Here is a 12,027-nt window from a genome sequence, read left to right on the forward strand (position 1 = left end):
CGTTTTTGCGTTATTAATGATTTATTTATTAAAGGTCACCAAAGATTACTCAGCCCCCCTACAACACCCAAATGACACAAAACTAGTCGCGTTGCGTAGTGCTACGTTTGAGCTGTGTGAAGTTGGCACCCCATGTTTGTAAAACCTGAATAAAAACATACCATTCATTTGTGCCGCATTTGTGCTGATTTGTGCCGCAAAAATGAGCGTTTGTGCTGGTTTGGTTTCTGAGATATTAAACATTCAATTCAATGTAAGCCAATTTGCACGTTGCTGAATTTTAAAATCAAACACGCCATTCATTTGTGCAGCATTTCTGCTGGTTTGTGCCACAAAAAGACACTTTTGTGCCGCTTTGGTTATATTATAATATATAGATATTGTGTGTTATAGTTGCTGAAACCCCACGTCCAGAGGATCTCACAGCACAGGTAGCAACTTGGATCCCCCGCGGTTGCTGGATGAGATGGCAGACAGGCTGCTTCCCCATCTCAGGTTGGAGGCGGCATCCAGAGGAGCGGAGTGGTTGCAGGAGCAGCTCTCCTCTGTCCTGCGAGATCGAGCCTCCGGGTCAGGGACAGGGGGGCAGGAGTCCGTATGAGCTCGGCCCCTGGATCGCTTGTCTTCGGTCTCCTTCCCCAGAGCTCGGTGCCACATTGGGAGTCCCATGTGGGCCCCTTCAGGACTACCTGCAAAGCGATCGGCTGCGCTCACGGGTGGTGCTCCTGGAAGGGATCCCCTTCATCGTGGGGGGGGGGCAGGGCTTCCGGGGGTGTCTGTGTCTCTCCCAGGCCTGCCCAGCATCAGGAACAGGCAGGCTTTTCCCCCGGCGATGAGTCAGCAGGGGCAGAGCCTCGGCGGGGAAATCGTGCTGCTATGGCCCCCAGGCCCTTTACCTCTGTGGCCGGTGGCTCTCCCAGGATCAGCCAGCACCAGCTGATGTCAGAGGTGCGGAGCAGCGGTGGCGTGAGACCAGCGGTAAAGTGACCCAGAAATCCGTGGGTGGAGCCGCTGCAAGCAGGCGGGACCAGCAGCCGTACGGATCCTCTGCATCCAGGGCCACTATTCCTGGGGTGCTGCCAGAGAGAGGAGACATGGAGATAGATGAGAGATCGGAGGGCAAGTTGTCTGCTTCAGAGGGGGAGGAGTCACCTGGATGCCCTGCATCGATGGAGTCGGGTCCTGCAGCTGGTGGGATCCTTCCTAGGCAGCCTGGTAAAGACTACTACTTCTTCTAACATGTCTGTGTTTTCTGCTGTTGATGATAATGTGTGTCTAGGGGGGAGGGCCCTGTCCCGCACGGAGTTGGCGGCTCTGATTTGCCTATGCTTTCTACCCCTCCTAGTGCGGGCCGTGGTCACGCCACATCTAGGTCAGATGAGGGGTTGCAGGAGTTCCTTTTGGGTTTGAGGGAGCTGATCCAGCCATTTGAACCAGAAACGTGTGCCCAAGCCATGCCGTCATCGGTGTGGATCCCGCTCAGGGCCGGACTGGCCTACCGGGATACCGGGAGATTTCTGGGGCCGCTTTTAGTTGCGGCTGCATTAGTGCTGTCTTCTATGGATCACACAGCGCTGACTGGCTCTGTGTTTCGGCGGCCGCTCTGCAACTGGGCCCCGCCCCCCAGACCAGCTTGTGTGATAGTGGAGAGACAAGGCTGAGTCGTCGGGGGAGGCTGTTAACAAACAGGATTAAGTCAAATTGGCCGTCTCTGTGAAATGTGAGGTTTACGTTTGTTTTAATGGGCCTCTGGGTGCACACCTGAGGCCCGGAATTCAGCAAAAAAATTTGGAAGGGTGAGTATATGGGGATATTCTCTCTGCTACCCCTGGAGAAATCTGGATAGGATCAAGCCAGAGGAGAGCAAAAAGGAGGATGAAGAAAAACGTCTGTACAGGCTGATCTCATGGACTTTATCTAATTGGCTGCAGGCTTTTGCCATTATGGCAAGTGTAGTTGTGGAGAAGAATCTGGAACACTGTTCAGCGCTCTTCTGTTATCTTGACGCCATCAGGGAGGCCTACAGGGTAGCCACGTGGTTGAGGTAAGACTAGCAGTTCCGGCAGCAGAGATATATCCGTCCATCTTTGCGGTGGGACCACAAGGAAATTAGTTTGTGGATGCAACTTATGACCTCAGCACAGGCCCCTAATCAGTTTTTTGTGTGGTGGCACATCTCAAAGAAAATAGGTGTCTGCTGGCAGTATAATGAGGGCTTCTGCAAGCTTTGGGGGGCTTGCCGTTGCCAGCACAAGTGCTCCGGCTGCAAAGGTTTGTATCTCTTGTCCCGCTGCTTCAAGCAGGGGAAGGGCCGTGCCGGCAAGTCTGTTAACATAAGGGATGATGTTAGTGAGGGTGGAAAGGATGCGGATATCCAGAATGGGAGGCTGCTCGGTTTTTAGGGGTGGGTTTCTCCGAAGGCTTTTGCATACCTTGTTCCCTGGCCTCTGTTCCACCAGTGTCCCAGAACTCGCATTCGGCCTTGCAACATCCCGCAATGGTTTCTGAGAAATTGTGGAAGGAACTTGGGTGGCCCTTTCCCCTCGCAGGCTTTAGCGGATTTGGTGCTGTCGCCCCTGGGGGTCGTGCCCAAGAAGGACCTTAAAGTGCATTTTCACGGTGACAGTCTTGGGGTGGTACAGGTCATCAACCATGTCACAGCCTTGTCGCTACCCGTGGTCCGACTTCTTCAGCACCTAGTGTTACGTTGTCTACAGTTAAATGTTTTTCTTTATGCTGTTTACCTCCCAGGAGTTGAGATCGGCTTAGCTGATGCATTGTCTCGCTTTCAGTGGGGCAGGTTCCAAGAGTTTGCACTGGCAGTGGAACAACGCAGGGTCCCTTGTCCCAAATGATTGTGGAGGATTGACTTGGGGTCGTCTCCGGATGGATCAAACGGTCAGTGCGTGACATGACGTGGGCAGCCTATAATAAATTATGGCAAGAGAGGTTGCCTTTGCTGCAGCAGGGTGAGGTGGAGCAAGAGGGCCCAGAGGTGAGGTTGCTGGTCCTTTACTTTGTTTTGTGGAACCTTGAGGAGGGGGTGTTGGTGTCAGTCGTGAGGCGGAAATTGGCAGGATTAGCACTTTTCTTGAAATTGCAGGGCTGTCGTGATTTCACAAAAGAGTTTTGGGTCCGACAGACTCTAAAGGGGTATTGTAGGTCTCAGAAGCATAGGGATTCCAGGCGCCCTGTTTCATTTGATATTCTGCAAAATGTTTTAGCCCAGTTGGTTTCCCTGTGTTCCTCAGCCTACAAGGTCTCTTTGTTTAAATTGGCCTTCTCTCTGGCTCTTTTTGTAGCTTTTCGGATTAGCGAGCTAGTCAGCCCTTCCAAGAAGGTCCATGGGGGTATGTTGGATTGGGAGGTCACCTGTGGGTAGGACAGGGTATCCCTGCTTTTGCGATGGTCCAAAACATATCAGGCTGGTAGGGGCAGAAAGGTTCAGATTTTTGCTGTGCCGGCTTTGCCCTTGTGTCCGGTGGGTGCTGTCAGAGAGTTTCTCACAGTGAGCCCGGATTTGGCTGGGTCCTTTTTGTTACATGCAGATGGGTCTCCCTTGTCCAGAATTCAATTCATAACCATTTTCTGTAAATGTTTAAGGGCATTGGGTCTGGAGGAGAAAGAATTCATCTCGCACTCATTCCAAATTGGGAGCGGCCAAGCATATTGGTAGGTGGGAATCAAAGAGGTTCCAGCTATATGTTCATCCTCATCTGTTGTCTGATTAGGGGGGGGCTAGTTCATTTTGTGAGTGTTCTGTGTTGGTAAGCCTGTGTTTGCGTGCTGGTTTGGTGTTATTTGTGGTGTTATTTCTTCTCTTTCAGGTGGCGTGATGGGCCTTGTCTGGATTCTGGGCCACGCCTATATGTTTTGGGGGCCAGGCGAGCAGACGTTAGGCCCAATGGTAGGCAACCCAGGCATTTCTAGGCAGGAAGTTTGCGTCCGCTCATTGGGGGTACCGGGCATGCTGTGGAGCAGAATGGTACCGGAAGTGCATCGCTTTGCAGGACTGGATAGACCGCTGAATGTTCTGGTGCTACATGTCGGCGGCAATTAATTAGGACTGAGGTCCATGTTGGACATCATTTGTTTTTTTGTTTTTCTGTGGTGCCTCATGGCCTTAACGGATCGTCGTGTGGTCCGACATCATTGCTCAGACGACTTGGCATTTGGCTAAGTCGGTGGAGCGGCTCAATAAGGCCTGCAGGAAGGTCAACAGGGAGGTAGACAGATTTGTAGTTAGGAATGGGGGCCTGGTTATCTGGCAGTTGGAACTAGAAACGGATGCTTAGGTATACCTTTGGGGTGATGGGGTACACCTCAATGTGGTGGGAATCGATTTGTGAACCCTGGGGTTGCAGGATGGTATTCAGATAGCTTTGAGGGTGTGGAGGGGCACTCAAAGGTAAGGTCTTCCCCTTGTGCGCTGTGGTGAAGGTTGTGCTTTGCTGGCGAATGAAGAAACCTTGGATAAGGAAGAATTCGGGACCCATCGGTGGTATAGGTCCCTCTGGTGTATTCCAGGTAATGTGGTTTAGCTGGAATTGGTTAATGGGTGCACTGTGGTTAGTGGTTTATCTCCAAGTCAGTATGTTGGCTGGAGGCCTAGTATAGTAAAAGGTACCGCAGTGCATTCTTAAACATACGATAGTTTGGTGTTCCTGCAAAGACCAACGATTAGTGACTGATGGGTTTTTGGTTTAATAATTTTTTTTACGGTTTATGTTCATTTACGTTTATTTGTTAATAAAGTGGCTCCTACAGCCAATTTTTTACTCCATTTATGGTGTGGTCTCCATTAATGGGATTTAATGGTACAGATAGGATGGAGTATGGGGTTGGTCTGGCAGTTAGTGGCTAAGGATGGAACATCTGTTCTACAATGGTCATGCCTTTTCCAGGGTACAGTATGAAGTGCAGTCCGTTACAGTGGGAGGAGCATTACATTAAGGAAACCCAAGCTGAGTATAGGTTATGTAAGTTCTGTATGCAAGATTTAATAATGAGGTGTAAAATCAGTGTGGTTTGGCAACATATAATGCACAATATCTCCAAAACCAAAGCAGCACAGAAGTTTATTTTTGTGGCACAAACCAACACAAACATGGCACAAACGAATGGCGTGTTTGTTTTTAAAATTCAGCAACATGGGGTGCAAAGTGGGTGGGGTTTCAGCAACTATAACACACAATGGGGGTTATTTACGAAAGGCAAATCTACTTTGCACTACAAGTGCACTTGGAAGTGCAGTTGCTCTAAATCTAAGATCTGAAATGAGTGGAAGTTCTGCTGATTTTATCATCCAATCATGTGCAAGCTAAAATTATGTTTTAATTTCCTTGCATGTCCCCCTCGGATCTACAGCGACTTAAAAGTAGATTTGCCTTTAGTAAATAAACCCCAATATCTCTGAAACTAAAACGGCACAAACTTTTATTTTTGCGGCACAGACCAGCACAAATGTGGCACAAACGAATGACATGGTTGTTTCTAAAATTCAGCAACATGTGGTGCAAAGTGGGCGGGGCTTACATTAAATTGAATATCTAATATTTCAGAAACTGAACCAGCGCAAACGCTCATTTTTGCAGAAACAAATCAGCACAAACGAATAGTATTCAGGTTTTACAAACATGGGATGCCAACTTCACACAGCTAGTGCTCTACTGCCACATCCACCTCCTGACTGCTCCCCACAGGCACTCATACCTTGCTGTGCTCCCATGGCTGCTGTCTAACCAGGAGCTCACTAACCAGGTATGTGACAGGAGGAAGTGGTGATGTCATCGTCTGGAAAAAAAAAAAATCGCTATTATCTTAAAAATAAAAGCAGCACGATTTTTTTTTATGACGCAAAAAAGCACAAGCGTAGCACTAACAAATAGTATGTTTATTTTTAATATTTAATAATATGGGGTGCAAAGTAGGTGGGGTGTTATCAAATATTAACAAGCTGTTAACTAAAAAACCATAACAGCACAAATAAAAATTTGGCTGTTGTAGGGGGGGCTAGGTGATGTCATAGTCTGGAAAAAACAATTGCTAATATCTTAAAAATAAAAGCAGCACAAATGTAAATGTTTACGGCACAAAACAGCACAATGGTAGCACTAAAGAAACACACTTGATTGTAGGGTGGGCAAAGTGAGTGGGGTTTGAGAAAAAAAAAAACTGTTATACCTTAAAAACCATAACAGCACAAATAAAAAATTTTGCAGCACAAACCAGCACAAATGTAGCACTAACCAACGAGACCAGTTTTGTGTCATTTGGATGTTGTAGGGGGGCTGAGTGACATTCAGTGACCTTTAAATCATTAATAACACAAAAACGATAATAGATACAGTAGAACAGAAATTTTAGCAGCACAAAACAGCACAAACGTAGCGCTAACCAATGAGACCAGCTCCATGTCATTTGGGCATTGTAGGGGGACTGAGTGACCTTTGGCGACCTTTAATAAATCATTAATAACGCGAAAACGATAAAATCTGGAATGGAAATTTTAGCAGCACAAAACAGCACAAACGTAGCGCTAACCAACGAGACCAGTTTCGTGGCATTTGGCTGTTGTAGGGGGGCTAGGTGATGTCATAGTCTGGTAAAAACAATTGCTAATATCTTAAAAATAAAAGCAGCACAAAAGTAAATTTTTACAGCACAAAACAGCACAAACATAGCACTAAAGAAACACACTTAAGTTTTTATTTGTGATGATTGTAGGGGGGCCCGCTTCGCTGAGCTAAAAAATCTCCTTACTCAGAGCTCTTCAATGATTAAAGAAAGAGCTAACACCCATCCCCTAACTCTTCCTTCTATGGCGCACTTGTCTGTTTTTTGATTTACAGGAGAAGAATAAAACTTTTGTGACATGTACACTTTTATATTATGTTCTTCTAGAAATACATAAAACTTTTTTTTAACTACTTGTGGTCCTTCTGCTCACAATGTATTGTGGACAGACGGGGCATGGTGATTGCGGCCGCACCGTGTTGCTAGGACACAGAGCGACACCAATCTCTGTAAAGAGCCGCGTCCGTGGTTCTTTAACCATGTGATCGGATGTGTCCAATCACAGCTGGTCACATGTAAACACGGAGATGCTGGTAATCGGCTCTCCTCACCTCACATTGACAGAGTATGTGGCGAGGAGAGATGATCAGTGGCATCTCCACACAGAGGGACATCTAGGAATGTAATCAGGGCACTGATCATCAGGGCACTGATCATCAGTGCCCTGATTCCAATATAGAAATATAGTGTCACCAATCATCAGTGCCCACCATTGCCAGCAATCAGTGCCCACCGGTGGCAGCAGTCAGTGCCCACCACTGCCCACAAGTGCCACCAATCAGTGCTCATTAGCAATGCCACTCAGTGCTAGCAATCAGTTCCACCTATCAGTGCTGCCCATCAATGCCCATCACTGCTGTCGATCAATGCCCATCAGTACCCATCAATACCCATCACTGCTGTCGATCAATGGCCATCAGTGCCACCCATCAATGCCCATCAGTGCCCATCAGTACTACCTATCCATGCTGCCTAGCCTATCAGTGCCCAACAGTGTCGCCTATTAGTGCCCATCAGTGCCACCTATCAGTGGTCATCAGTGCCACCTATCAGTGCCCATAAGTGCGGCATATTAGTTCCTCCTCATCAGTGCCCATAAGTGTCGCCTCATCAATGCCCATCAGTTCAGTCTATCAGTGCCGCCTCATCAGCGCACATCGGTGAAGTTTAAAAAAATTACTTAGTTATAAAATTTGCTGACAGAAAAAAGTAAAAAACATTTTTTTTTAAATGTTTGGTATTTTTTTAGTAAAAAATAGAAAACCCAGCAGTGATTAAATACCACCAAAAGAAAGCTCTACTTGTGTGAAGAAAATGATAAAAAATTTGTTTGGGTGGGTACAGTGTAGCAAAAACCATGCAACTGTCATTCAAAGTGCGATAGCACTGAAAGCTGAAAAATGGCCTGGGCAGGAAGGGGGTGTAAGTGCCCTGTAAGCAAGTGGTTAAACCAGGTATTGGTACTTTTGGCAGTGTGGGAGGTGCCAAGTCCTGCTGAAAAATTAAATCAGCATCACCATAAAGCTGTTCAGCAGAGGGAAGCATGAAGTGCTCTAGAATTTTCCTGGTAGAGGGCTACACTGACTTTGGACTTGATAAAACACAGTGGACCAACACCAGCAGATGGCATGGCTCCCCAAATCATCACTGACTGTGGAAGCTTCACATTGGACCCCATGCAATGTGGATTCTGTGCATCGCCACTCTTCCTCCAGACTCTGGGATCTTGATCTCCAAATGAAATGCAATGTTTTACACTGAAGATATCAAAGCAACCTGGGCTTCCATAACACCTCAGCAGTGCCACAGGCTGATCCCCTCCATGCCACGCTGCATTGATGCCGTAATTCATGCAAAAGGAGCCCCGACCAAGTGTTGATTGCATACTATACTCTACATGGACAGACTTTTCACTGAGCCAACATTTCTGTATTCAAAATTCTTTTTTATATTAGTCTTCTGTAATATTCTGATTTTCTGAGATACTGAATTTTGGGTTGTCACTCGCTGTAAGCCATAATCATCAAAAGAAAAGAAATGCTTGAAATATATCACTCTGTAACGCTTCTATATAAAATATATGAGTTGACTTTTTAAATTGAATTACTGAAATAAATAAACTTTTTGATGATATTCTAATTTTATGAGACGCACCTATATATATCCCATCATTTATAGACGCTATAACTTTTATGCAAACCAATCAATATACACTTATTGGGATTTTTTTTATCAAAGACATGTAGCAGAATACATTTTGACCAAAATTTATGAAGAAAATTTTTTTTTTGAGTATGTTATATAGCAGAAAGTAAAAACATATTTTTTCCCCCAAAGTTTAGGTCTTCTTTCATTTATATGTATACATCCATGCCACCTATCAGTGCCCAACCATGGCGCCTATCAGTGCCCATCCATGGCGCCTATCAGTGCCCATCCATGCCGCCTATCAGTGCCCATCCATGGCGCCTATCAATGCCCATCCATGGCGCCTATCAATGCCCATCCATGCCACCTATCAGTGCCCATCAGCGCCGCCTTTCTGTACCCATCATTGCCGCCTATCAGTGCCCCATCAGTGCCACATATTAGTGCCCATCAGTGCCACCTCATCGGTGCCCATCGGTGCCCCTTTATCAGTGCCCGTCAGTGCAGCGAAACAAAAAAACTATTTTTTTTTCAAAAATGTTGGTCTTTTTTTATTTGTTTAGCAAAAAATAAAAACCCCAGTGGTGATCAAATACCACCAAAAGAAAGCTCGATTTGTGTGAAAAAAATGATATACATTTTGTTTGTTTACGGCGTGGTCAGTTAAAATAGCTCAGTGCTGAATAGCAAAAGAATGGCCCGGTCATGAACGGGGTAAAAACTTCCAGGGCTGAGGTGGTCAAGATCCCCTGTCACCAACTTAATACAGCAAGGATTTTATGAGATAGACCAACACAAAGTGGCACATTATTGTGAAGTGGAAGGAAAATGATAAATGGTTTTCATTTTTTTTTATAAATAAATATGTGAAAAGTGTGGGGTGCATTTGTATTCAGCCCTCTTTACTCTGATACCCGATACTAAAATCTAGTGGAATCAATTGGCTTCAGAGGTCACCTAATTAGAAAATAGAGTCCATATGTGTGTAATTTAATCTCAGTATAAATACAGCACCATGAAGGCCATGGAACACACCAGACAGGTCAGGGATAAAGTTGTGGAGAAGTTTAAAGCAGGGTTAGGTTTTAACCAAATACCCCAAGCTTTGAACATCTCACGAAGCACTGTTCAATCCATCATCTGAAAATAGTAAGGCCCCGTACACATGCGGGGACTGTTCGCTGAAACTTTGTTCGTCAAACAGTTGCCGCAACAGTCCGCTCAAAATTTGCATGAGCGGACTTGCCCACACACGAGCGGACTGTTTCAGCGAACTGTTTGCCAAACAGTTCGCTCAACTTTTGAAATGAACGGACTCGCCCACGTAAGGCGGAGGCAAGTCCGCCCATTTCGAGCGCGTGTACAGGTAGGCGGGGCCCGCGAAGGAGACGTCGCGGGCACCGCCGCCTGGAATGGACTTAAAGGGGAACCCCAACGCCGAAAAAAATCGGCGTGGGGGTTCCCCCAAAGTCCACAACAGACCCTTGTCCGAGCACGCTACCCGGCCGGCCAGGAAAGGGGGGGCGAGCGAGCGCGCCCCCCCTCCTGAGCCGTACCAGGCCGCGTGCCCTCAACATGGGGGGTGCCTTGGGGAAGGGGGGGCCGCGCGGCCCCCCCACCCCAAAGCACCTTGTCCCCATGTTGATGAGGACAAGGGCCTCTTCCCGACAACCCTGGCCGTTGGTTGTCGGGGTCTGCGGGCGGGGGGCTTATCGGAATCCGGGAGCCCCCTTTAAGAAGGGGGCCCCCGGATACCGGCCCCCCACCCTATGTGAATGAGTATGGGGTACAATGTACCCCTACCCATTCACCTGTAAAATAAAAGTACCCAAAAAAAAACACAACACACGAGAAAAAATATTTTATTGCACAGCTCCGGGGGTCTTCCGTCTTCGGGGGTCTTCTCGCCGGACTCCTCCGCTATCTTTGTGTAGCTCTTTTGCTAGCGGAGGAGTCCGGCTTTCTTCCTCCCCGCCGCCGGCCTCTTCTCCCGACTTCGGGGGTCTTGTCCCCCTCTTCGGTTCTTCTGCCGGGCCACCGCGCCTTCTTGTAGCTCTTTTGCAGGCGGTGGCCCGGTCTTCTGTCGCCGCCGCCTTCCGTTCTTCTGCCGGGCCACCGCGCCTTCTTGTAGCTCTTTTGCAGGCGGTGGCCCGGTCTTCTGTCGCCGCTGTCGCCGTCGCCGCCTTCCGTTCTTCTTCTTCTTGTTCTTCTTCTTCTTCTCCAGGAGATGTTGACACGACGCTCTCTCCGGCCGGAATGCCAGAGCCGCCCTGCGCTGCCACTTATATAGTGACAATGGGGCGGTGTCACATGGTATATGTCACATGGGTTGGTCACATGGGTTGATGTCACATGGGGACTATGACATCGTAAGGGGGCGGGGTCACCATGTGACATCAACCCATGTGACCAACCCATGTGACATATACCATGTGACACCGCCCCATTGTCACTATATAAGTGGCAGCGCAGGGCGGCTCTGGCATTCCGGCCGGAGAGAGCGTCGTGTCAACATCTCCTGGAGAAGAAGAAGAAGAACAAGAAGAAGAAGAACGGAAGGCGGCGACGGCGACAGCGGCGACAGAAGACCGGGCCACCGCCTGCAAAAGAGCTACAAGAAGGCGCGGTGGCCCGGCAGAAGAACGGAAGGCGGCGGCGACAGAAGACCGGGCCACCGCCTGCAAAAGAGCTACAAGAAGGCGCGGTGGCCCGGCAGAAGAACCGAAGAGGGGGACAAGACCCCCGAAGTCGGGAGAAGAGGCCGGCGGCGGGGAGGAAGAAAGCCGGACTCCTCCGCTAGCAAAAGAGCTACACGAAGATAGCGGAGGAGTCCGGCGAGAAGACCCCCGAAGACGGAAGACCCCCGGAGCTGTGCAATAAAATATTTTTTCTCGTGTGTTGTGTTTTTTTTTTGGGTACTTTTATTTTACAGGTGAATGGGTAGGGGTACATTGTACCCCATACTCATTCACATAGGGTGGGGGGCCGGTATCCGGGGGCCCCCTTCTTAAAGGGGGCTCCCGGATTCCGATAAGCCCCCCGCCCGCAGACCCCGACAACCAACGGCCAGGGTTGTCGGGAAGAGGCCCTTGTCCTCATCAACATGGGGACAAGGTGCTTTGGGGTGGGGGGGCCGCGCGGCCCCCCCTTCCCCAAGGCACCCCCCATGTTGAGGGCACGCGGCCTGGTACGGCTCAGGAGGGGGGGCGCGCTCGCTCGCCCCCCTTTCCTGGCCGGCTGGGTAGCGTGCTCGGACAAGGGTCTGTTGTGGACTTTGGGGGGACCCCCACGCCGATTTTTTTC

Source organism: Lithobates pipiens, unplaced genomic scaffold (assembly GCF_037356315.1).
Source record: "Lithobates pipiens isolate NorthernLeopardFrog02 unplaced genomic scaffold, aLitPip1_a1.2 Scaffold_19, whole genome shotgun sequence".
Lineage (NCBI taxonomy): Eukaryota > Metazoa > Chordata > Amphibia > Anura > Ranidae > Lithobates > Lithobates pipiens.